The 27,337-nt window shown below is 41.9% G+C and overlaps 1 protein-coding gene across 8 annotated transcripts in view; it reads right to left on the reverse strand.

The window, feature by feature from the left end:
- Positions 1-27,337, reverse strand: part of LOC132397745 (protein spire homolog 1-like) — a 223,557-nt gene that overhangs the window by 155,205 nt on the left and 41,015 nt on the right. Inside the window, exon 1 of one of the 8 annotated variants that reach the window (XM_059976540.1) lies at positions 6,302-6,321. The exons of the other annotated variants lie outside the window; for them this stretch is intronic. The gene's annotated coding sequence lies outside the window, so the exon portion shown is untranslated. Of the gene's footprint in view, positions 1-6,301; positions 6,322-27,337 lie in introns of those variants that run through there. 8 annotated transcript variants of the gene reach the window in all.

Genomic DNA, 27,337 nt, shown 5'->3' on the forward strand with positions numbered 1-27,337 from the left:
CCCTAGTGGTAGAAAAGAGAAGAGGGCATGCCCCAAATGGTGAGGGCCTTTAATAATGGATGCCACATTCTTGTGAGGAACTGCCAGTGGAAGATGTGCTCATTGGTGAGGAGGGCTGTGCCCGTGATGGACTGACTGAGTTTACAACCCTCTGCAGTCTCTTTCAAACCTGGGCAGTGGAGCCTCCACAGCAGCTCCCCACCTTCTCATCCACCTGTCCCAGATTCTTCCACTCACCGATACCCAAGGAGCAATTTACAGTGGACAATTAACACACCAACCTGCCCACTGGAATATGGGGGGAAACCAGAGCGACCAGAGGAAAAATCGATGTGGTATCAGTTAAAATATAACCTGCACACACATGATCAGGACTGAACTCTGGTTGCTGCAGAGCCGAGACAACTCTCTCTACTGGCTCTGCCACAGTGTCCTCCCACGTTCTTCAAAACTGGATTAGTAGTAATTGGGTCTGATTATACAGGTCTGAAATGAAATGCTGTGCTGGAACAACATTGCACATTGGACCTGAATAATCAAACTGAATAGAAGCTCAGGACAGCTCGACTTTGCAACTGCAAGGGTTAAGCAGCAAATAATGTAAATCACAAAACTACTTTTTTGTTTGTGCATCAATGTATCCATTGGTACAGCAGCATTTTATTGTCAACCCCAAATTAAAACTGCACTGAGGAAGCTGTAATGAATAAGGTTCAAAGTGCAAGGTAACTTTATTATCAGAGTACATATAGGTCACCATATTCTACCTTGAGATTCCTTTATTTGCAGGCGTTTACAGGAAAATAAAGAAATACAATAGAATTTATGAAAAACTATAAATAACAAAAATCACTATAAAAACTGCAAAATACAAATTGTGCAAACAATGAAAAATGTAAATAAACAATTCTGAGTTGTAGAGTGCTTTAAAGTGACTCGTTAGGTTATTAAGTAGGTTCAGCATTATCCACACTAGTTCAGGAGCTTGATGGTTGCAGGGTAATAACTGTTTCTGAACCTGGTGGTGTGGGACCTAATGCTCCTGCACTTCCTGCACTGGTAGTAGCAAGAAGGGAGCATGGCTTGGATGATGGGGGTCTTTGATGATGGACACTGCTTTCTTGTGGCGGCACTCCACGTAGATGTACTCAGTGATGGAGAGGGCTTTGCCTGTGATGGAGAGGGCCGTATCCACCACTTTATATCGACTTCCCCATTTCTGTGCATTGGTGCTTTCATATCAGGTCATGGTGAAACCAGGCAGGATGCTCTCCACTGTGCATCTATAGAACTTTGTCTTTTATTGGACTTAAAACAAACAAACATGCAATTGGCCAACCAAGTTCATGGTCAAACTAAACAATCTTGTTCCAGGCTTCTTTTGGTTAATTGAGACTCCCCGGTTACTGTGGTGGGATTCACAATTATATCTGTAGCTCACTAACCCAAGTATCTCTGCTCTTATAACCATTTAGTCAAAGAACTTCTAGATCTTCATTATTAGAACACAGCACGATAACCCCACAGATCAGGCCCCTCAGTAATAAAATGTTCCAGTTATGTGTTCATGCTCAGAAAGTCCTTTTGCCATTTAAGCCTCCCAATCTACCTTTCTCAAGCAATTAGTTAAAAAAGTTTTCAAAATTACAAAAGGAACTAAACAGAGCTAACCACTCTGCTTGGGGATACAGATTTACAGTCACTGTTAATAGAACCAAATGGGTGAATGAGAAAAATTATTTTCATGCAGATATGATTTGGAATGCACAATCTGAAAGAGAGCTTTTAACAGATAATTGGATCATGTCTACTTTACAAAGCTGTGGGGGAAAGAACAGCTAAATTGTAGGCCAATCAGCTAAGGTGGGGGGGGGGGGGTGAATGGTCTCCTTCCAAGCCGGAACATTTCTACAATTCGTCCTTTCCACCTAATATCCATTTCACTCTCCCACCGCTCCACATCTCCAAAGTGGGGAGTTCCCTATTCTGCCAATTCTCCGGGTAAAGCAATTTGGTCTGCTTTCTTTATTGGATTTAATTGGTACTCTCCTGTAGGGGCTTATAGGGGATATGGGGGAAAACAAGAAATAAATTAGGTGGACAAAAAGAGGCCATAAAATCACAGTAGCAAGGAGGATTCATGAGAATCTAAAACCTTTTATATGTATATTAGAAGAAAGAAAATAGCTAGGGAACAAGAAGATTCCTCCTCAGGCCCCTGAGGGGACCCATGTGTAGAGCCAGGAAATACAAGCAAGATTATAAATGAATACTTCTCATCTGTTATTAGCCACAGGAAGGACATGGATGCTGGAGAGTTGAGAAAGGGAGAAGCTGATATTCTGGAGTATGACTGTATCAGGAAGGAGGAAATGCTAGAAATACTGGAGCACATTAGGGTGGATAAATATCCTGGGCCTGACCAAATCTACCGCAGGGAAACAAGGGAGGAGATTGCTGGGGTTCTGCAAGACACACTTACATCATGGGAGAGGTACCAGAAGATTGGGGTATTGATAATATCAAACCCAGGGATAAGTCTGGAAACGACAGGCTGGTGCATCCTATATCAGTGGCACTCATAGAGAAGATTCTGAGGGACAGGATTTATGCTCATTTGGAAAGCTGGGCACCGATTCAGAGGATACAGAATGGTTTTGTACAGGAGGAATTGTATCTCAGAAATCTGATCGAGTTGTTTCAGAGTGGATTGGATGACAGCAGAGCTGTAAATGTCGTTTATGAGAACTTCAAAAAAGGTTTCTGACAAGGTCCTGCACAGTGTGCACAAGAGATCCTCAGGACCCAATGAGGGTAGCAGTGAATACCGTACTGCCTACAAATCCGTAACAAGTGGTGAACGACAGGGATCAGTGTTGGGACCTTTGTTATTTGAAATATAAATAAATAAGATGAGAAAGTAAGAGGTCTGATCAGTGAGTTTGCAGCCAATATGAGAATTAGAGTCATAGATAGCAAAGAAAGGTGAATATTTTGGCGGGGAGACGGTGTCCAGGACCAGAGGGCACAACCTTAGAATAAAAGGATATCCCTTTAGAAAAGAGATGGAAAAATTTCTTTAGCAGAGGATGGCAAATCTGTGAAATTCATTGCCATAGACAGTTTTGGAGGTCAGTTCATTGGGCATATTTAAAGCTGAGGCTGATGGGTTCTTTATTAGTAAGGGCATCAAGGGTTAAGAGGAAAAGTCAGGAGAATGCAGTTGAGAGGGATAATAAATCAGCCATGATTTGATGTGCCAAATGGCCTAAATCTGCTGTCTTATGAAGTATATACAGTACATCAGGTGGAAAGTGGGTCAGAGTGGCGACAGATGCAATTTACACACAAGTGCAAAGTAATAGCCTTTGGGAAGTCAGATTCTGGGAGGACATGGAAAAAGGGTGGAACTGGTGTGCAACGAGATCTTGATGCATGTCCATTGCTCCCTGAAAATGGCAACAGAGATAGCTAGGGTAGTGAAAAAGGCATTTAGGTAGGTTTGCCTTCATGGGCTCAAACATTGGGTATAAGAGTTGGGAAGTCACATTGCAGCAGTACAAAACACTGGTTAGATCTCTCTTGTATACTTAGTATAATTCTAGTTTCCACTTTACAGGATGGATGTGGAAGAAAAAGAGAGTTACAAAAGATTCAACAAGATGTTGCCTGCAGTGATAAGGAGAGATCGAATAAACTGGGTTTATTCTCACTAAGGCTGAAGCGTGTCCTTAGAAGTTTATAAAATAACGAAGGGCAGAGATAGGATCTTTCGCAGGACTTGGGAATCTAAAACATGGAGGGCACAGGTAGAAGGTGAGAGAGGAGAGATTGAGGAGTAAGCATTTCACACAGAGTAGTGAGTATCTGGAACAAAAACTGTCAGTAGGGGTGGACACAACGATAATGCTTAAAAGGCATTTGGAGAGGTCTCGGAGAGGAAAGGCACAGAGAGATGTTGGCCTAATAGAGGCAAATAGGATTAATGTACCATAACAGTCAGCATGGACGAGGTGAGTCATAAAGACCCATGTCGTGCTCTAATTGCCAGTTTATTTTCCCTTTGGTGTAGTTCACCTTTCTAAAGGCATTCACTCTATCAAAACCTTTCAAAGATCCCCAAATGTTTCCTTGCAGCCCTCTCTTACCTGGCAGTGAGGAACCCTACCCACTCACACTTCCTCAAAAGTTAGAAAAGGATACATGGGATGTTAGCGCCAGAGAACAAAAATGTGATAACATTATTTCAAAATGCACATGGAAGTTTCTCAGAACTTTTCACAACTGATTCTCCTGTAGAACAATAGTATTGTAACAAGAAAAAAAAAGCAGTTAAATGTAATGCTTAACCTGTTAATTTGATGCAACCAACATAGTTATAGTCAACACAGACCCATACAAAGGCATTTAGAGGCTGCTGAAAAGTTAAAGCCATTGAGTCATACAGTCCAGAAATAAGCCCTTTGGCCCAACTTGCCCAAGATGATCAAGAGGCCCATCGTAGTTAATTTCATATGCCCACATTTGGCTCGAATCTCTAAACTTTTTTTATCCATATACCTGTCAGTGCTTTTTGAATGTTGTTATTGTACCTGATTCAACTAATTCCTTTCACAATTTGTCCCTTATATGCACCACACTCATTATGAAGTAGCTGCCCCCTGGGTTCCTTTTAAATGTTTTTCCTCTCACCTTAAACCAGCACTCTCTAGTTTTTGATTCCCTTTTCTTCGGAAATAAAACACTTTCTATCACAAACAAGAGAAAATCTGCAGATGCTGGAAATCCAAGCAACACACACAAAATTCTGGAGGAATTCAGCAGGCCAAACAGTATCTATGGGAAAAAGTACAGTCGACATTTTGGGCTGAAATTATTTCATACACCTTTAAGGTTATCCTCAGTCTCCTACATTCAAAGGAATAAAGTCCTAAACTGCCCAACCTCTCCCTAAAACTCAGGCCCTCAAGTCATCACTGAATCCCACTGCATGGACATTTAAAGCCTTGTGTGTGCATCAGTACTTGAAAGAGCTCTGGAATTGATCTAAATTCTTTGGCCTTTCCACTCTCAAAAAAATTGACTAACCTACCACAATTTGGTTTACACTGTCGAGAAGTATTATTGGAACTTGTGTGCCCGAGCTGTAAGGGGAGACTGAAGAGACCATGGCTGTATTCCCTGCAGTGTAGGAGGCTGAGGAGTGACTTTATACAGGTCTTTAAAGTCATGAAGGGCACAGTAGATAGAATGGTCAGTCCTCTTCCCAGGATAGGGGAGTTCCTAAAATAAAGGACATAGATTTAAGTTGGGAGGTAGAAAAAACTTAGGGGACCCAAAGAACATCTTCTTCCCTCCACACAGAGGGTGGTAGAACCAGCTGCTGGAGGAAGTGGTGGAGGTGGATTTAAAACAATTAAAAGGCATTTGGATTGGTACATGGGCAAGAAAAGCTTTAGAGGGAATTGGGTCAAATGCAGAGTAATGGGACCAGCTCAGAAAGGCAACTTAGTGAGCATGGATCAGTTAGGCCACTAGGCCTATTTCTGTACTTCTGTAACTCTGAAGAAAACTGGTTGGTTTAAATTTTTGCTAATTTGATGGCATTTTGCCTTATAAATCTCTACCCTGCATTTTATTATCATAGAACACCACAGCACAGTACAGGCCCTTCAGCCCCCCAAGTTGTGCCGACCCATATAATCCTTAAAAAAAGTACTAAACACACACTACCCCACACTACCTCAAAGAACTTCAACACCATTTCTTTCTCTGGAAACCCCAAATGCATTAGGACCATTCAATTAAGGCACAACCAGTTTCCACAAAATCACCCTGTTAACTGCGATATCAAACCATACATTCATCCTTTTAAAAGCACAGGAAAGGGTCAATGATATTTGAAAATGTCATTGACTATCAGTTTGTTCTTTATTATGGAAGCATTCTGCACAAGATAACCCAGTGTGGACCCCCAGCTTATCACTGTGCAGTCAGGTCAGCACTGGACCAAGAGTCTTCACCCAGTGAATGTAATGACAGCATTATGAAGTGAGACTAGACACCTTAATTTCAGTCAAGCGAGCAGGAACCTTAATTGGGATGTGTTACCTGAAAAGGGCAATGGAGCAAGAGAATTTCATTCAGCTAAACAGAACTGAAATGATTGCTAAAAAGGAAACATTAACAGGCCCCTTGAGGAAATGGCTGATTGGAAGGCTCTGTCAAAAAGCTAGTGCTTCATAATGAACAAAATGATCTCCTTTGTGGTACATGCGGGCAAGGGGAAATTCATCTTTACCTGATGTCATTAAATGCACATCACTGCAGCAGCGTTGAAACGAAAGATTTGGCTCCATGCATTCACAAGTGAATAGATTTCTGTAAGCAGTTACAACAAAGAGCCATCACCACATTGTGCCTTAAGCTCAATGGTTTTTTTCTTTAAACTGGCAACAGCACTCAAAGAGCCTGAAAGACAGTTGTAAAGAGAAAACAAAAACTGTTCATATGGCAATAGAGGCACACTGTTGGGTATATCAGTGGCAACTAACCCAGAATATTCAAATCAGACATTGAGTACACAAAATATTCCACTTCCAGACACGTGACCACCATCTGTTTTTCTTAAATAAACATCACCACACTCTGTTCATCTTTGTAATTTAGAATGAATTCCCAAGACCACGGTCCAGTAATTCAGCAAGGAGGACTCAATAGCTATAGCTTGCTCACGTAGAGTGGACCTGACAACAATATTTGCAGTGGGCGGAGAACGCTGTGTGAATGAGACTGCCTGGTTTGGAGGAACCATTTCCTCCGGCACTAAATAATTACTTCAGTGGTGACTCACCTTGTGTACAGCAGATTTTTGACATCTTTATTAATTTACTAAATTTGAATTTCATGGCCCATGCTGTACATGGTTTGAATTGTAATGGCAGAGATGTTTCTGTGTACACGGGAGCTGTTATTCTACCACAAACCATTATTATGGGACCATATCTATTTTCCCCTCAGCAATGCATTTTAATTCAATGCAGCCCAATGGAACCAGCATCAAATACCTAAAACAACAAAGATTTGCCCCAGTTGTTCTGCTCACTGCATTCTTAGCATAAAACAAAGATAATGTTTAAAATACTGTGTGTGTGTGTGTGTGTGTGTGTGTGTGTGTGTGTGTGTGTGTGTGTGTGTGTGTGTGTGTGTGTGTATTATGTGTGTGTATATATATATATATATATATATATATATATACACACACACACACACACACACACACATACATACACTTTTGTATATAAAATACTCAATAGAGGTTGAGCATCCCTCATCAGAAATGCTTGGAGCCAGAAGGGTTTTGGATTTTGGAATAGTTGGGATGGGATCCAAATCTAAACCCAAAATCCATTTACAGTACATGTACAGTTTATGTATAGCTTGTGTGAAGTTCAGAGTGAACAATTTACAGTCAGAGCACAATCTGATGTGATGGAGTTGGGTCCTCCAGACTGTCAGAGTTAACTGACCCTGATCGCATCTATTAGTGGGTTCCAGCGCTGCAATTGGCTCCATATCCTCCATTCATTTCAAACAGCCACTTGTTCCCCAGCAACTAAGATGAGAGGGTGGGGGTAGTTTTATACATTTCAATAATTCTGTGCACAAAACAGTTACCTTCATTTTTTTGTGATATCTGATCATGAAACAAGCAGCATAACATTAAGCGGCATGCATTCCGATAGAGAAATCCACTGTTTCAATACACAATCGAGATCTTAATTTTTTTTTACTTTATGCAGTACTTTTCTATTTTTCCATTAACTTTTGTTCATTACATATATGACGTCACTTCTCAGAACTGTCTGGGGTGCTCAGAGACCTGCAGATCACCTCATCACCTGGGAAGCTTTGAAAAAAAAATTAGATTTTGGAGGTTTTCAAATCTTGGATGAGGGGTACTCAACTTGTATTATGTTTATTATATTTAAATATTTAAGATCCAAACTCAATGTTTTATGAACAGCTTATTCTCCTCTACCATCACTATCTCACTGTTTCTCTTTTGCAAGCTATCCATTTTTATTGTGACTTATAGTAATTTGTTATGCCTGCACTGCACTGCTGCCACAAAGCAACAAACTTCACCACAATTCAGTGACAATAAACCTGATCCTGATTCTAGTTCTTCATAGAAGAGAGCAACATTATTTCCTCAGGAAAACTGAGCATTTATTTCTGCAGCATTTCAAGCTATTGAACTTGACATTTATTGGGAAACCTCATATGGATGATAGTTGAGTGCTGATCCCTCTCATAATCAACTGTGGGGCCCACTCTCATCAATACATTGATTAACTATAACTACAGGTACCAAGGTAGAGTGAAAAGCTTTGTTTTGCATGCCACCCATTCAGATCATTTCATTACATTAGTATATTCAGGTAGTTCAAAAACAAACAATGCAGAATATAGGATTGCAATAACAGAAGTGTAATGCTGGCCATGCACACTACGGTGCAAGGTGCAAAGCCATAACAAGGTAGATTGAGAACTCAAGAGCCAAACCTTTTGGGCACAAGGGCACCAAAGGTTACAGGGCAAAGTACGGAGAATGGGGGAAATGGTTGAGGGGGAAAATAATTCAGCTATAAAGTGGAGCAAACCCAGTGGACAGAATGGCCTAATTCTGCTCCGATGGTCATTTTATACAAGAGTTTAATTCAAGAGTTTTATAGCAGTGGACAAAAGCTATCGTTTTAGGTTTTAGTATCTTCTGCCCAATGGGAGTGGGGGTGGAAAAAGAGAACGGCCTTGGTGGGAGAGGTTCCTTGACGACACTGGCTGCTTTACCAAGGAGGTGAGTATGACCCAATAGAAGTCAATCACTGGGTTTGTAAATTGAATTAAACTGAACTGACTTTATTACTTACATACTTTATATACACGAAGAGTAAAAATCTTTATGCTGCATCTGTCTAAATGTACAATTTATAGTAATTTATCATAAATATTATGTACAGAATAGTCAATATAACAGAAATACAGTAACATCAGCGTGAATTAATCAGTCTGATGGCCTGGTGGAAGAAGCTGTCCCAGAGCCTGTTGGTCCTAGTTTTTATGCTGTGGTACTGTTTCCCAGATGGTACCAGCTGGAACAGTTTGTGGTTGGAGTGACTCGGGTCCCCAATGATCCTTCAGGCCCTTTTTACAGACCTGTCTTCGTAAATGTCCTGAATAGGGGGTAAGTTCACATCTACAGATGCACAGGGCTGTCCTCACCAATCTCTGCAGAGTCCTGCGATTGAGGGAAATACAGTTCCCATACCAGGCAGTGATGCAGCCAGTCAAGATGCTCTCCATTGTGTCCCTATAGGAAATTATTAGGATTTGGGGGGCCCACACCAAACTTCAACCATCTGAGGAGTAAGAGGTGCTGTTGTGCCTTTTTCTCTACACAGCTGGTACATACAGGCCATGTGAGATCCTTGGTGATGTTTATGCCAAAGAACTTAAAGCTGTTCCCCTCTCAACTCCAAATCCATTGATGCCCATCTCCATTCCTGACAACCGGCTCCTTTGTTTTTGCGACATTGAGGGAGAGTTTGCTAAACAGCTGCACAATTTACAAAGCACCCAGAGGTGAGTGGGGGGGTGGGGGGGTGGAAATGTTGGGCATAGAATAGAACAGCTATAAAATGATAACAGCATAAGTCTAGGTCTCTGGCAATGAGCTGTTTGAGTGAGTTACAAAGCTTCTGCTAGATTATTTTTCTAGAATTCCTCCTGCTCATTATTCTCTAGGTAATTGGACTGCAGAGTAAAAGATTAAACCCATTACTTCTGTGCACACAGATACCACCCAGACAGTGAGGACAAGAACAAGCAGCAGGGATTATCTGTGATTGGTTACCACCACCTTCTCCCCCCCCACCCCACACTCAGCCCCTTCAAAGCACCTCAGTGCCATCTCAACATGGGAGCTGCTCTCTGTTCTCACTGAGCAGAGCAGGGAAGCCATACTGCTCAGTTTATTTGAGAACCACATTCCCAGCAGGTTCCAACTCCGACCACATTCCTCACCGGCCTTTACTGGTCGGAACTCCTCCATGATTTGAGATCAGTGACATCAGCAGATGTTGTCCCAGACAGCACGGGACAGTCAGCATTTAAGATAAGCAAGAAAAATGTAAAAACTCATGAGGATTGCACAAAGCAGCAGTTGGATATTAGCATAATTGACAACAGTGACTTACATTTATGTAGTTCTTTTAATACGATGAACTACCCATCTCAGTAAACAAAACATGACAAGCTACATAAGGAGATGTGGCAAATGGCCTACCACTGAGCAGTAGATTTTAGAGTCTGAAAGGAGGACAGGCAGTGAGAACAAAGCAGTACAGCAGAGTACATGCCCTTCAGCCCACAATGTTGTGCTGGCCTTTTAACCTAATCCAAGATCAATCTAACCCTTCTCCCTCACATGACCCTCCATTTTTCTTTCATCTCTGTGCCCATCTAAGAGTCTCTTAAATGTCCATAATGTATCAGCCTCTATCACTACGCCTGGCATCTCACCATTAAAACCTACCTTTGATACCCCTGGCCCCATACTCCTCTTTAAAATTATGCCCCCTCATATTAGCCATTTCTGCCCTGGAAAAAACTTGTTGGTTGTCCACTCTATGATTCTTAACATCTTACACCTCTCACCCTCTGTTGCTCCAAAGAGAAATGACCCAATTCATTCAACCTTTCCTCATAAGATGCTCTCTATTTCAGGCAGCATCCTGGTAAATCTTTTCGAAAGCTTTCACATTCATATAAAGAGGTGACCAGAACTGAATACTTGGGGTTAAGGGCAATTAGAGGAGATGGTGAGTTGAAACAGTTGGTGAGGTGGAACATATGTATTTAATCGCCTGGGATTAGAGGAATGCAGATGTGTGGGATGGTTGTGAGGGAGGAGGGGACTATTGCAAGGGAGATGCGAGATTGTGGAGAATTTGAAAACGATGATTGAATTATAAAATAGAGCTGCTGTTTAACCCAGAACCAATGTAGATTTGCAAACTATGAAACATGACAGGTGACATAACAGAGGGCAAGTCAGGACCCAAGAGCAGAAATTTTGGATGACCTCATCAGTGGAAGGAGTACTGAGGGACAGGGAAATGTCTGTTAGACTAGTAGAAGTAACAAGGACACGGATGACCAGTGGTACCAGCAGTGCTGGGCTATAGAAACTAAATATAGAGATGTGCAAAGTTAAATTGAGGGTGGAATGCAAATAGTTTTGTAGAGGATATGAATTGAGAAAAACTTGCTTGTTCACATGCATGAGCCTTTGAAAGTGGTAGAACCAGCTAATAAACCTGTTAACAAGGGAATACTGAGCACTTATAAATAGAGATACGGGTACAAAAGGCAAAGGGCGTTTTTTGATGAGCCCTACCCACCCACAAGGAAACAGCTGGCAGCAGTGTTCTGAACTGGCACCACAGGATGGAGGAAGGATGGAGTATATAGCATAATTTAAATGTTTAAATTGCATTGTTTATTATTAGAAGCTCATAAGCATAGGACTAGAATAATTAAAACAAGCCAATTTAAGATCATCAAGATGACCCGCTGAGTTCCTAAGGTGCTTTGTGTGTCTAAGGTCTAATTTGCCATTTTCTCCATTTTAGACAGGACACTGTGGTGTTGCACTGAGAATGTTCCTGTTCCTCTGGGAAGGAAGGCAGGGTCCAAATAGAAAGGAGATTTCACTCGGCTCCAACGGGAGACGCTGCAGCTGAAATCCAGAGTCACAGCCAGGGGTGCTTCAGAAAACATTGTTTTAAGATGTTTAAAAAAAAAATCAATACTCAACAATCAGTGGATCCCAGACTGCAGACTCCAGTCATGAGTGTAGTTCCCCTTTAAGAAAACTGGTGTGGAAGCCGAGCTACTCTATAGGTACGATTGAAACATAGATGCTTTGATCCTTCTCCCGCCACCCCCAACTATCTACTGGTGAATGTATTGTCTCTGGAAAATAACCTCTGAGCAAGATTGTTGTACCAGAGGGACATCAGAAATTCGGTGCACTTTGCTCCATGGAAATATGGCCATCTCCCGCCATTTAAGATGCAGTGCTGCAGCTTGATTGCTCCACCATTCTCTGCAAGGACAAGACAGCTCAGTCTTTTAAAGGCAGATGAGATGGAGTATGCCTTATGATGATCTCATTATGGTGTACAGATGTGGCAATCTGTCCCAATCCTGCTCACCCAACCCAAAACATCTAGTAGTCAAATGATGTCATTTTTATCTGCCGAGGGAGTTTTCAGCCATCATCCTGGTAGCGGTGCATGTATCTTAGGCCAATGTTAGGAAAGCACTGTAATCAACAGGCATGATTATTGATGCCTTCCCTATCATTGTGGGGTACTTCAGCCAGGTCAGCTTGAAGTATCTGTACATTTCTGAACTACCACCATCATACCACCTAAAGAACTAGAGATACTAGCACACTTGACCACTGTTATATCACCACCAGGAACACTTACTGAGATATCCTACGCCCACACTTTGGAAAGTCCAGTCACCTGACTACTTCTACTCCCAGAGTATGGGCAGAGAGTAATGACTGCAGCACCAGGGATGAGGAGCAAGCTAGGGTAAAGGGGGGTGGAGGAGCATTTACAGGACTGCTCGAGTCAATGGACTGGACAATATTCACCTTTGAATCTGAATGAATACACTACACGTTCCAAGTTCATCAAGACCCGTATGGCCCAGTGTGTGCCTTCAAGAACATAGCTGGCATACTCAAAACAAAAAACTGTGGATAAACCTGGACATTCGTAGTCTACTGAAGGCAAGATCTGTAGCATTCAAGATTGGTGACCCAAACTATACAAGAAGTCCATCTGTGGCCTGCAGAAGGCTATCTTAAGAGCAAGAAAACAATTCCAATTGAAGTTCAAGATGGAATTGGATGCACATCAGCTCTGAAAGAGTTTACAGTTCATTACTTCCCACAAAGCAAAACCTAACATCATGAATGACTGATATCTCACTCCCAGATGTCAACACCTTTTAGCACATTTTGTAGGGTAAAATAAAACTACAGCTGAGTGAATCTCTGCAGAATCTGGTGACCCTGTGATCTTTATCTCTGAAGCTGACATCAGAACATTTTTCAAGAGGGTAAACAACTAGGCCCTGATGAAATACCTGATAGGCCATTGAAAACCGATACCAACCAACTGGCAGGAGTATCCGACAAAATCATCACTCTCTAACTACTGCAGTCGGAGGTTCCCACCTACTTCAACAAGGCAACAATCATATCAGTGCTCAAGAAGAGCAGGTCCACTATCGCACAGTAGTATTCACATCTACTATGAAGTGCTTTGAGAGGTTGGTCATGGGCAGAATCAACTCCTGCCTAAGCAAAAACCTGGACTCTCTGCAATTTGCCCATCACAACAATAGGTCTACAATAGATCTAATCTCACTGGCTCTCCACTCAGTCTTGGATCACCCAAACAATCATAATACTTACATCAGGCTGCTGTCTATTGACTACAGCTCAGCATTCAACCCTCGCTTCAAATCAGAAGGCTCCAAAATGTGGGCCTCTTTACCTCTCTCTGCAACTGGATCTCTGACTTCCTCACCGGGAGATCACAGTTTGTGCAGATCGGAAATAACATCTCACTGAGGACCAACACCTGTGCACATGCTGAGCCCACTGTTCCATTCTCTCTACACCCACGACTGTGTGGCTAGACACAGCTCAAATGCCATCTATAAATTTGCCAACTACTATTTTTGGCAGAATTTCAGAAGGTGACAAGGTGGCATACAGGAGTGAAACAAATCAGCTGATTGTTCCTGTGACACCACTCAATCTTGCACTCAATGTCTGTAAGAGGAAGAAATTAATTGTGGACTTAAGGAAGAGGAAATTGAGGGAACACATACCAGTTCTCATCAAGGGATCAGTAATGTAAAGGATGAGCCGTTTCAAATTCCTGATTGTCAACATCCCCAAAGATCTATCCTGGGCCCAAAATATTGACTGAATTACAAAGAAGGCACAACAGTGGATTTATCGCATTGGGAGTTTGAAGAGACTTGGTATGTCACCAACACACTATCTATTTATTTATTGGTTGATTGATTGATCGAACAGATGCACCATGGAATTTGTTGCCACAGAGGGCTATGGAGGCCATCATTATGCATATTTAGTAAAGATTGTTGGGTTTTTGATTGGTAAGTGGGTTAAGGAAAGAGGGAGAGAGTTTGGGGTTGAAAATAAAAATCAGCCATGATTGAATGGCAAAGCAGACTCAATGGGCTGAGTGGACCAATTCTGCTTCTACATCTTGAGAATCTGTTTGCAAATTTTTCTGCTGCAGACATTTAAAATATTTTGATATGAACGCAAATAATTTGTCATTAGAAACAATTATTTTAAATATAAATAAAAATAGAAGTATATAATAGTATAAATAATTTAAAGCAACAAAAGAAGATGAGAGACCACAGTTGCTGATATCTGGAGCAGAAGAACAACCTGCTAGAGGAACATCTGTGGAGGCAGACAATGGCTTCAACTCCAGAACCAAGGTCACATCAACCTCATTCAGAAGGTACACAGACAAAGTGTGTGTACGCAAGTGCAGATAAATGTAAATATACGCATGCCTGTGTGTGCATAAGTGTTTGGATGCAGAAATCCAAGCCTTTAATGACTCACTCAATGGAACACAAGAACCTTCACTAAACATCCATAAAGTAAAATGCCTTCTGCTAATCCTGCTGCACCTGACTGCCTCCCTTTAACGAAGGTGCCCAGCAAGATCCTAGAAAATGTGGAATTCTTCCCCATCATGGAAGCCACCTCTCCATAAACGTAGTCATGGAGATGAAGTTCAGTGTAACATAGCAAGACCTTGGCCACTTGAAAAGTGTGTGAAGATCAAGACCACAAATCCAGCACAAAGCTCTTGGACTGCTGGGCAGAAGTATATTCTCCTGCATAATTCTGACTAGCTCAGATGGGAGAATCATGCCATATGAATGCCCAACTCCAGAAAATGGCTCTCCTCTGTAAGCAAGAGATGATCAAGCAGAAGAAAGAAAGTGCTTGGATCCTTCTTGAGAAAGATGACATCCCCATCAACCCCTCAAAATGAAGAAACAATATTCAAGATGGCATTGAAAAATCAGATGGACCAAAAACTATAGCATAATCAGTTGAAAGCAACACAGCCCCCTCTCACTCTTTACAACTTATCGTAACAGCATTTCATTGCCTGCAATCTGGTTGTTAAGAATTTGAGATCAAGATAAAATAAGCTATTTACTTGACTTTCAAAAGCTATTCTTCAAATACTTATTATTTGATAAGCAGTCAAGGCAGAGAAGGCAATACATAAATACTTCCTACAGCAAGCCTTTCTTTGTTAATGGAATGACAATCAGTTTGGACTGATATGACAAGTCTCTGAAATGTTTATTCACGCCTGCAAAGTCTGGCATTTTAAGGTGCATTCAATATAACCTGCCAAGTTTATTTACATATTAAAAACAATTTTAAAAATGGGCAAAATTTCAGCCTGATCTGCAAAACTGGTTAAGAATGAATATGACATGTGAATTAACTAATTTGATATGCTTCATTCCATTTTCAATCCCAAGATTGCAATAAAACATGCAAGTAACTCTTGTGTTGGTTACTGATGCATTGCTTTCATTTCAGAGCTATGAAGAAAGCTTTACATAGCTGAAGTCCTACGACTTCATTGCCAAAGACAATGAAAATATTTTGAAATCTCTGGATTACTTTGATTTTTCAAAATGGCTCCACTGACGAGAGCCATTCCCAGTCAGTTATCCCATCGACTACCTCAGTGCTGAGGGAAGGACTGTAGCAGAACAAAGCAGCCGTAGTGCTTAATCTCTCTGCGTTGTCTGACACAAACACACACTGGAATGGAGTGTGAAGTGCAAGGGAAAATAGTGCTAACATTGAAAGTGTAGAGGACTGCAAGCTGCTTTAAGGACAGAGGAGCAACTAGGTGAGCAACTGGGCATAAAAACGCCAAAGGTAAGCAGTAGGCAGTAGAAACCAGCCCCCTTCAGATGTTAGTTGGCTTACAGAGCAAGTGATTCCCATCTCCAGGAAGCACCCATGGCACACAACGTAAACAACAAATAATGTACATTTGCTCTGCCCACACTCACCCATGCACTACTTCCACTAGCTCCCCTCCCCATCTCTCCTCCTTTACTTCATGCTTCATTTTCCTCTCCTCGGATTTCACCTTCTGCCCTTTGTCACTTCCACTATCACCTCTCAGCTTCTGACATTGCCCCCACTCACCCCAGCTAAATTCTCTCATCACCTGCTGGCTCTTGTGACACCCCTTCCCTCCACCTTTCCTTTATATTGGCCATCTCCCCTCTTCTTTCCATGCCAGATGAAGAGGCTTGGCCTGAAATAACAACTATCCATTTCCTTCCACAGATGCTGCCTGACTGTTGAGTTCCTCTTGTGCTTTGTCTCTCTCTGTTGGTCTAATTTGCCATTTTCCTCATTTCTTATTGGACACTGTAGTGTTGGTAACTGAAGGAAGGCAAGGTCCAAATGAAAATTTACCATTAAGCTGATGAGTTCAAGGAACAGAGTAGTGATATCCTGAAATGTATCAACATTATAAAAGAGGTGCTGTGAGTGGTCTTGTAGCACGTATACAAATCTCTTTGAGCCTGACCAAGTACATCATGGGATATTGCAGGAAGCAATCTCCCTCATATCTTTATTAACAATGGGAAATGTATTGGAAGGCCGATGAGAGGCTAATATTGTGCTTTCATTTAGAAGGTCAGCAGAGCGAGTCTAGTGAACTACAGCCCACTGAACCTTACATCAGTTATGGAAAGGTTACTACAGGGAAATCTGATAGATGGCATTTATTTGCATTTGGAAAAGCAAGATAATTTCTTCCAACTCCTACTTCTGTCCTTCTATTCCTCATTCTGGTTACCCTCTCACCCTTCCTTTTCTCCAAATCTGCCTATCTCCTCCCTCTGGTTCCCTTCCTCCTCCTCTTTATTCCATGGTCCACTATCCTCTCCTATCAGATTCCACCTTCTTCAGCAGCCCTACAGCACAATACAGGCCCTTCAGCCCACAAGGTTGTGCCAAACATGTCACTACCTTAGAAATTACTAGCTCCATGTACCCATCTAAAAGCCTCTTAAAAGACCCTACGTCTTCCACCTGTCTCCTCCCAGCTTTTTACTCAATCTTCCACCCCTTCCCCCTCCCCCACCAAACCTGGTCTCAACTATCAGCTTGTACTCCTTTCCCTCCCCACACCATCTTATTCTGGCTTTTTCTCCCCTTCCTTTCCAGTCCTGAAGGGTATTGTCCTCCATAGATGCTGCCTGACCTGCTGAGTTCTCAAGGGCAGGGTAGTAGATGTGGTCTACATGGACTTTAGCAAAGCCTCCGTCATGGTTCCACATGGTAGGCTGTTCCAAAAGCACAGTACACATGGGATCCAGGGAGAGCTAACCAATGGGGTACGGAATTGGCTTGGTGGTCGAAGACAGAGTGTGGTAGTACAGGGTTGTTTTTCCCAGCTTGGGGGCCGATGACCAATGGTGTGCCACAATGACCAGTGCTTGGTCCTCTTTTGTTTGTCAGATTTTTATTAATAATTTATATGAAAAACATAAGCAGTGCACTTACCAACACTGGTGGTGGAGGAGAATAAAAGGACAGTCTAAAGTTACAACAGGGTATCAAGCTGGGCAAAGGCACAGCTGATAAATTTTAACTCAGACAAGTGTGCTGATACATCCTACAAAGATAAACAACGCCAGGACATACACAGTGAATGGCAAGGCCTGGGGAAGCGTCACTGAACAGTAACAACAAATACTTAGTTCCCTGAAAGTGGCTAAAAAGTGATGTTACAGGGTTACAGTACACAAAATTATGAGGGCCATAGATGAGGTAGGCAGCACTGTCTTCTCAGGGTTACGAAGTCTAAAACTAGTTGACAGAAAAAAGTTCAAGGTGAGAGGGGAAAGATTCTTACAGAGTGGGGAGCAAACGGAACAAATTATCATCAGAAGTGATAGAGGCACCTGCATTTAATACAATATTTAAACACATACATGGATAGGAAAGATTGGACCAACTGTAGGTAAATGTGACAAGCTTAGACAGGCATCTTTGTTAGCAGACACACATTGGGCCGAAGGGACTGCTGTGCTGTATACTTCTATGAATCCATGAATAATTAACCCACACTAAACATGAATTAATCCCATGACTTACGCCTGTGTTGCCACTACCTACGTCAACATGCAAGCATCTCTCCAAGTTCAGTTCCTTTGTGTCTGGGAAGGCTGAGCCACGTGAGTTTATCTGTACCTCCCTAACAGCTGACACAAGTTATTTACTTTTAAAAAGCCAGTCATTCATACAGAACCTCCCTAACCTTACAAGGGAGGCCTCCGGGCGATTCTGTTAGGTTACAGCTAATGGCGCCAGTCTGGGATCAGTACAAGGTCAATGTAGCTGCCAAAATTATAAGTAAATGTATTGCAGTGTGCTGTGGGTATCTGAATCCTTCTGGAGATGGGGACCATTTGCACTACAAACTAACCAATATCTCCAGGGGTTGGTTTCTACTGCCTCTTTTTTAAAAATGTACAATAGCTCACAAAGCTCTTATTCAGATAACCTCAAAGCAGATTCCAAAAATGTATCCATTCAGCTGTAGCACCAGAATTTTCAAAGGCACATGTACTGGAGTGTGTTTGTGTCAGGCATTAGGAGAGATACACAAGGATATAGGATGCAGCGGTCCACGGCAATCTCTGCCTCAGTATTGCAGCAGAGCCTCTCATCCCACAAGCAGACTGGCCTCTTCAACATTTAGAAGCGTCAGGACCAATACGTGCTAATATCCACCTATATTCCTGCTGTGATTACCATTTCCTTAATTCTCCTCCCAAATTTTCATTACGATCTGTACATTAAGTTGTTCATTCCATGGAAGTTTGCAGGACTGTAGCAAGGTGAAATTTCCAATGGAAAGTCTGCCTCTCTCATCTGCTGAGCTCCTAAAGTCAGAAATCCTTTGCTGAATTTCTGTGCCTATCTCCCCCTTTCTAATTCTCCTCAAGACCAACCCTGGGAAGCTATTGGTATTGCGTTATCTTGTTCATTAATAATATTGAAACTCCACTGAACATTTAATTTATTTATTTTGTGATACAGCACGGAGTTAACCCTTCGAGCCCTTCAAGTCACACAGCCCCAGCAACCCTCGACAGACCCGATTAACCCTAACCTAATTACGGGACAATTCACAATGGCCAATCAACCTGCCCAGTACGTCTTTGGAATGCGAGAGGAAATTGGAGGAGCTGGAGAAGACTCATGCATTCCACAGGGAGAACGTACAGAGACTCCTTATAGAACAGTGCCAAACTGAACTCCGAAATGCCCCGAGCTGTAACAGCATTACACTAACTGCTTGGCAACTGTGCACCCACTGTATTAAAGAGGGGATTTAAATCCAAGATATACTTGTTAATTTCTCTTCATCTCCAGATGTGTTGATAGGCATTGAAGAACAAAGTTATAGGGACAGGTTAAGACTATTCTTTGGAGTACAGGAGACTGAACTTCAAGGAGCGAAAGTACGGTACGTGCACACACAACCCTTTCCCCCCACAGAAAGAACATAACTCATCGAATTAGGATGAGAGGGGGAAAGAATGATCTTTTAAAAAAAGTGACCTGAGGGGCAGCAACTTCTTCGTGTGTGTGTGTGTCTATGGAACAAGCTTCCAGAGAAAGTGGCTGAGGCAGATACAAAAACAACATTTACGTGACACTTGGATGAGTATGTGATTAGCAAAAGTTGAAAGATATGGGCCAATCCTTGACCAAAAGAACACAAGACACATGAACAGAATCAGGCTGTTCGACCCATCGAGTCTACTCTGCTATTCCATTTACATTTCCCTTTCAACTCCATTCTACTGTATTCTCACTGTAACCTTTGGCACCCTTACTAATGAGTTAGCAAATGAATTGACCTCCAAAGTTCAAAGTCCATTTATTATTAAAGTATGTATACATTATACGAACTTGAGATTTGTCTTTTTACAGGCAGCCACAAAACAAAGAAACACAATAGAACCCATTCAAAGAAAATCCCCACAAAACAAGACCAAACACCCAATGTGTGAAAGAGGAGACCAAATTGTGCAAACAATAAAAAGGAAACAAATAACATTAACTGCAGTGTCTCCAAATGGTAACCCAGCACTGACCGATGGCCACAGCTGCAGCCAGCTCAGTGCAAATCGCTCAAATAGTAAAAAAAAAAGAATAAACGAAAAACACAAGCAACATGAACTGCAGAGTTCTTGGAGTCCTGATTATGGAGCACGGTCAGCACTGAGGACAGCTTGTTCAGAATCTTAATGGTTGTAGGCAATGGGCACTCCTGAAACCGGAACTGTGGGATCCAAAATTCCTGCACTCTTGCCTGCCAGCTGACGTGAGAGAGACTGGTCAAAATCAGGCAGATAACACTGAACCCCTATTTGTTATTTCTCTTGTCCTCAATGATTTTACTCTTGCTGGATGCTCTAATCAGCACAGAGTAATGGAGCCGACAACAGGTTAGTGTTCCACCATTAGTAATCAACACCATCTCATCCACTCTGAATCTCCCAGATTGCAGAAGCACCAAATCGTTTAGTCAGCCCATAAATACATTCGCAAAAGGGAACTTCCATGCTGCAATCTATCACAGTTCCAGAAGTATATTTAGAAGAGTATCCAGGAGTTTTACAAGCTGCCTGCAAGGTGTCACCATTGGTCATTAGCACCCTCTTACCTCCACAGATATCTGTGGCAATGAATTCTACAGATTCACCACAGTCTGGCTAAAGAAATTCCTCATCTTTGTTCTCAAGGTACATGCATTCTGAGCCTGTACCCTCTGGTCCTGGACTCTTGCACTCTTGGAACCATTCTCACCATGTCCACTCTATCAAAGCCTTTCAATATTTGTTGAGTTTAAATAAGATCCTCCCTCATTCTTCTAAACTCCAGCAGGTACAGGTCTCAACTGTCAAATGCTCCTCATAGGCCAGCCCTTTCATTTCTGGGACTCTCAAACTCTTCTGGATGAGGAGATACAAACTTTTTAAAAAAAAAAATAATGCCCAAAACGAAAACCATTAAGCAAGGGGTCCACAGACCAGGTTGGGAACCCCTGCTCTGGATCCCTTCCAAGGCAAACCCATTCATTTTTTTTAAGATATGGAGCCCAAAACTGCTCACAATATTTCAAATGTGGTTTGACCATGGACTAACTTTGTTCAGCAAAGATGACAAGCATGAGAAAAGAAGACCATGGAAGAAAGGAAAGGGGGAGGAGCAATAGAGGGAGACAATAGGCAGACATGAAGATAATGTGAGAGAGGGAAAAGGGAGTGGGGAATGGTGCAAGGGAGGGGCAATTACTGGAAGTTTGAGAAATCAATGTTCATGCCATCAGGTTAGAGGCTACCCAGACAGAAAATAAGGTGTTGCTCCTCCAACCCGAGTGTGGCCTCGTCACAGCAGTAGAGGAGGTCATGGACTGTCATGTCAAAATGGTAACCGGAAGTAGAATTGAAATGAATGGCTACCAGGAGATCCCACTTTTTCTGGCGGATGGAGCATAGGTGCTCGGTGAAGCAGTCTCCCAATCTACACTGGGTCTCACTGATACACAGAAGGCCACACCGGGACCAGTGGATACAATAAGTGACCCCAACAGACTTACAGGTGAAATGTCACCTCACCTCACCTCACGTGGAAGACCCTGAATGGTAGCGAGGGAGGAAGTGCAGGGGCAGGTATGGCATTTATTCTGTTTGCAAGGACAAGTACCAAATGGGAGATCAGTGGGGAGGGATAATAAAATAGTCGAGATAAGCAGAGTCAGGAAGGACGTTTCTGTGCTGTATTATTCCACAATTTTATCTCCTTTGCTGTCACCCACTTCATAATATTTCATGAAGCCAAAATCCTGGCTGCTACTCAAGTAGTCTGGTGCTTTTTCAATGTAAAAAATCAAAAGCCTGAACAGATTGGTTCAGACAGACCTCACAGAAAGAGAAAAATAGACTGTAGAAACTCAGTGGGTCAAGCAGCATCTTTGGATACAAAGAGATGATGGGCATTTTGGGTTGAGATCCTGCTTCAGGGCAGGGGGTAAAGGGATGATGGCCAGTATATGAAACTGAGAGGGAAGGGCGAGACAGAGGCTGTTAAGTGATAGCTGGAACCAAAGAGGGGGATGATGGCAGAATACAGCCAACTTCTTCCGACAGTTCACGTTTGGCTTCCAACACCACACCAGGCTGTACATTCGGAGAACCTACCACTTTACTCTACACCCTCCTCACCTTTTATTTTAAATACATGTCAGCTAATATTAGACATTTTTACTGAGTAAAAGATTCTGACCATCTACCCTATTTATGGTACCTGCAAAGAGAAAGTTTGAAACTCAGGCAAATAGTAGATAGTAATTATTCCTGAAATCTTTTAAATTAGTTTTTTTTGGTGGGATTCAGAAATTGCTGGTAACAACATTTACTACCCATCCCTAAATGTCTTGAAACAAGAAGGGGGTTCAGAGACAAACACACCAGAGGGTTGGGGGTCACAAATTTTCTTCCCTGAGGACGTTGGTGAATCTGTTGGGTTTTTTATGTCACTCCAGTGGCTTCAATATGGAGACAGGCTTTTTGTAATTCCAAAGCAACACACACAAGATGATGAACTCAACAGACCAGGCAGCATCTATGGAAATGAATAAGCAGTTGATGCCTTCAAGAATCCTGCATTTTGTGTTGCTCTGGATTTTCAGCGTCTGCAAAATCTCTAATTCCAGTTACTTAGACCTTGAATTTAAAACTGCAATGTGTGTGCATGTTCAGACATCTAACTGCTGGCCCAGACTCTGCTAGGCTAGGCAAGCACTGATTAAACAACATAAATAATTCTTTTTCAGAGCATACACGTCTCCAAGTACAGAGACAGATTCAAGGTCTACTTCCAGTCTTTCACATGAATTACTCAGGCAGATATAAAGAGTTTCTTGCTGCAAATTTCATAACTATTCCTCAGTTAACATCACTAGATTTTTGCCCAGTTTCTCTTTATCTGTACAGCCGTTAAGGATACGTCCAGAGCTAATAACATCAGTATTAACAACAGGTAACAAACACCCTCCAACAGTCCTATTAACCTATTTGACCTTGTCCCACACTATACAGATATCCCTTGTCCTAACCAAACTGACAAGAATGCAAGTAAGGTTTATGAGAATGTTGCCTGGACTCGAGGGGGAGGGGGAGGGGAGATTGATTGAATGTTATTCTGTAGAGTGAAGGAAACCATAGATGATATTACAGAGGTGCACAAAATCAGTGGGGCATAGACAGGGTGAATTGCACTCAGTTTTTTGCCCAGGGAAAGGGAATCAAAAATAAGGCAGAGGTTGAAGGAGAGGAGAAGAATGATTAAAACTAAACTGGAGAGGCAACTTTTGCACCCAGGTGATATGCATATGGAATGAGTTGTCAGAATAAGTGATTGAGGCAGATACAATAACAGCATTTAAAAAGACATTTGGACAGGTACATGGATAGGAAAGGCTTAGAGGGTTAAGGGCCAAACACAGGCAAATGGGACCATCTTAGAAGGGTATCTAGTTCAACATGGAAGAGTTGAGCAAAAGTGCCCACTGCTCTGCTGTCTGACTCCAACACTCCCTTCTTCCACCACCATCACGCACACTTTACATTCTACGTAACTTAAAACTCTCATTCCCAGTCTGAGTCACTGAATCAGAGAGACATACAGCAGAAAACAGGTCCTTCAGCCCTCCAAGCCTGCACCAACTATCAAACACAGATTCACACCAACTTGATAATCACCCCATTTTATCCTCAACAGACCCCACACTAAGGGTAATTTACATTGGTTTAGTAAATTAATTGACCTGAAACGCTACTGTTTCTCTTTCCACAGATGTGACCTGATTTGAATAATGGCAACACTTTGTTTTTATATCAGATTTTCTCTGCAGTTTTTTTTTAAAGAAGTTGTTATAACCTCTATCCGAGTGCCATCAGCTTCTTGAAAAATCTTATACTACCTCATATTACATTTTTCCTCAATTTGCCATGATGCTGTAACATTTTATTTATTGCATTGTTATGCATAATTTGTTAATTTAACACTAAATAATTGTAACGTACTGAACTGCTGCTGCAAAAATCTAATTTTCACGGCCTTTATGCCCTGTGAATGTATGCACACAACAATAAACTTGAACTTCTGAGGAATTTTGTTATGGACTTGGAATGCAGAAGCCTGTTTTAATGACTCAAGATGCAAATACACATGACATGGCAAATAGAGAATTTAAATTAATTTAATTTGATAGATCATTGAATTGTGTTATGGTAGGAGCTCATTTGAAAAGTTGAGCAAGCTAGTGCTTTTCTCTTGAGCAAATGAGGATGACAGGTAACTTGATAGAGGTGTACAAGGGGCATAGACAGAGTGGGCAGCCAGCATCTCCCCACCACCCCCCCACCCAGAGCAGAAATGGCTAATAAGAGGATGTATTTTAAGGCGATTGGAGAAAAGTATGGGGGGGGAGGGGGGGGGGAGAGAGAAGATAATGTCAGAATATTGGAGACTGAGCCATTAGAGATAATGGCCCTTAATTCCAGCCACCCCAGCCAAGGGGAATATCATGTCCACCTCTATCCTTCCAAGACCAAAAATCTCAATGATAAGCCTTCTTTTGGAAGTCCACGTACACCATATCATCTGCTATCCCGCATTCTAGCCTTGTGGCTAATGATTTTCATCCAGGCACTTTTTAGATGCAGTGTGACTCTCAGTCATTCAGAGGCACAGTGCAGAATAGGTGCCACCCAGCAAGCCCCAATTTAACCCTAACCTAATCACGGGACAATTTACTATGACCAATTAACTTTGGACTGTGGGAGCAAAACCAGAACACCTGGAGAAAGTCTACGCTTTTCAAAGGGTGGACGTATAAACACCTGATGAGGACACTGGGAATGAACTCCGAGAGCACAAGCTGTAATAGCATCTAACTACTACTGTTACGTTACTGTTTATCGTCGGGATGTAGATGCTGCTGGCATTTAGTAGTCATTCTGTAAATGCCCTTGAACGAAGTCTGTAGTAATTAAGTGTCACAAACAGACAAGAATGATAAAGAAATCAATGGGTACTACAGTCTAGTAAGTTCATGACTTTTATTGAGATTATAGATGCTTACTTGATGATGGCAATAGGTTGAGGGGTCTGTATATGTGCTACACGACTGACTACCTTTCCCTTCTTCATTTTACTACTAGTATGTACGTTTGCCAGGCCTTGGTGGGATTCCATCGAAAGCCTGTGCTACCATATTTATCACTCATTCAAGCAGTGAGCTCTGGAACTAAAGGTGAGCAAGGGAGAAAAAAAAATCACAGGATTGAAGAAGCCAGATATCCTTTAGAATACTACATCGTGTCATAATCAACAACGTATTAAGGTGTAGTTAGGGACAGGCAGCAGATCCCATTATTGTCAGGATGTCCGCATTCCACAAACACAACTTAAATAATTCTGGTAAATTGTTTTATGACATTCTGAATCAGTAAGCTCAAATCAATTTTTAAAGGTGGAGTACATGGAGAAATTTGAATAGAACTTGTAGTCTGGTATCTTATCTGCTAATGGGCTCCGAGTTTAAAGAAGCTTAATTATTTGTGGTCTCTGACAATATGATCCCATGTAATCAATTTCAAAGGAGTTGAGTTTTAATGCTGCACAAACCTGGCCAATTCAAAGCTACAACTTTTAAAGCAATAAACTGTGCAACTTAATCCACTCAATTCCTCCATGTGAGATTTAGATAAAATTTAGGAGTCCTGAAGCAGCTGAAGAAAGCTGGTTCAATAAACTGTTTAAAACGGCACATCAAATTTAATCGTACCCCAGATTCTTGGGCTTGATAATATGACGCAAGCTGATTTTGGACTTCCCTGAAATTCACTGACATTTGTTTTATAGTTCACTAGGGCATGATTAAACCAATAAGCCTTGGACTAATGGTCCATAGAAAACTTGTGGAGATCCTTTGGGATTAAAAAATATCCTCTGCTGTAAATATTGAATGACCAATATTGCAATTCTGCATCTGAAATGCAGTTGAATTAACATTAGGGGCGAACTTCCAGCCTTTACTCTCAAAGAATTATATTAATTTTGACATTTTCTGGTAACATACAAGATTTATGGTTAGAATCATACAACACAGAAAAAGACCCTTACACTGTGTTCATGCTTTCCGTTTGATGCCAATACCAACAGGTGGCACTCAGTGGCCACTCTATTAGGTCCAGGTACCTGTATGTGTTGTGGTGACCAAGGATGTCTTGAAACTTAATAATCCTTACAAGGTGGTACTACAAAACCAAAAAACACTGACTGCCATCTTCCAATGTTAAGAACTGTTCCTCTTCCTTTATTACCTCCTTACTCAGATGTGAGGCTCACAATACAGTTAATCTTCTGCACTTCATGCTCTGTATTATGCATTGAATATAGCACAGAGTGAAACAATACAGTACAAAAAGATATTTATACCTAACTGCATAGGACTTCCCCCTCTTACAATAACACTCCTTTTTATATGATTCTTTTTTTTTTCTTGTACAAACTACTTTAAAAGAAACCACTGCCGCTTGGTAAACTTTCATTCCTAGTATCCTTTGTTTCTAGTGGATTCTGGTAATTGGGACACACTGGGACCAGTACATTTTGGCCCAGTTAAGCAGCTGGCAGTTGATAGTTGCACCTGACAATAACAGGAAACCCATGCAGAAGAATTTTTAAAGTGGAAGAACCATTGCACTGGGGCAGTTCCACACGACCTCGGAAATCTGGGTCCAGTGGTATGAGTAGCAACCAGGGCCTTCCCTGGTAGTAAAGATAACTACGACTTCTGTGCTTCATCATGCCCTTCGCTCTCCAAGTGGTGCTGCAGAACAGTCTTCCTAGCCATTGGATCTCACTGCAGATGTCATTTGCCCAGAGCGCTGGAAGTGACTTTGTGTGCAAGGACAGCATGTCCCCATCTCACCGGGGTATGAGACCCGGCGACTACCCTCACCTGGTTCAGCCTACCTCTTAAGG

The sequence above is a fragment of the Hypanus sabinus genome, chromosome 1 (genome assembly GCF_030144855.1).
Source record: "Hypanus sabinus isolate sHypSab1 chromosome 1, sHypSab1.hap1, whole genome shotgun sequence".
Taxonomy (NCBI): Eukaryota; Metazoa; Chordata; class Chondrichthyes; order Myliobatiformes; family Dasyatidae; genus Hypanus; species Hypanus sabinus.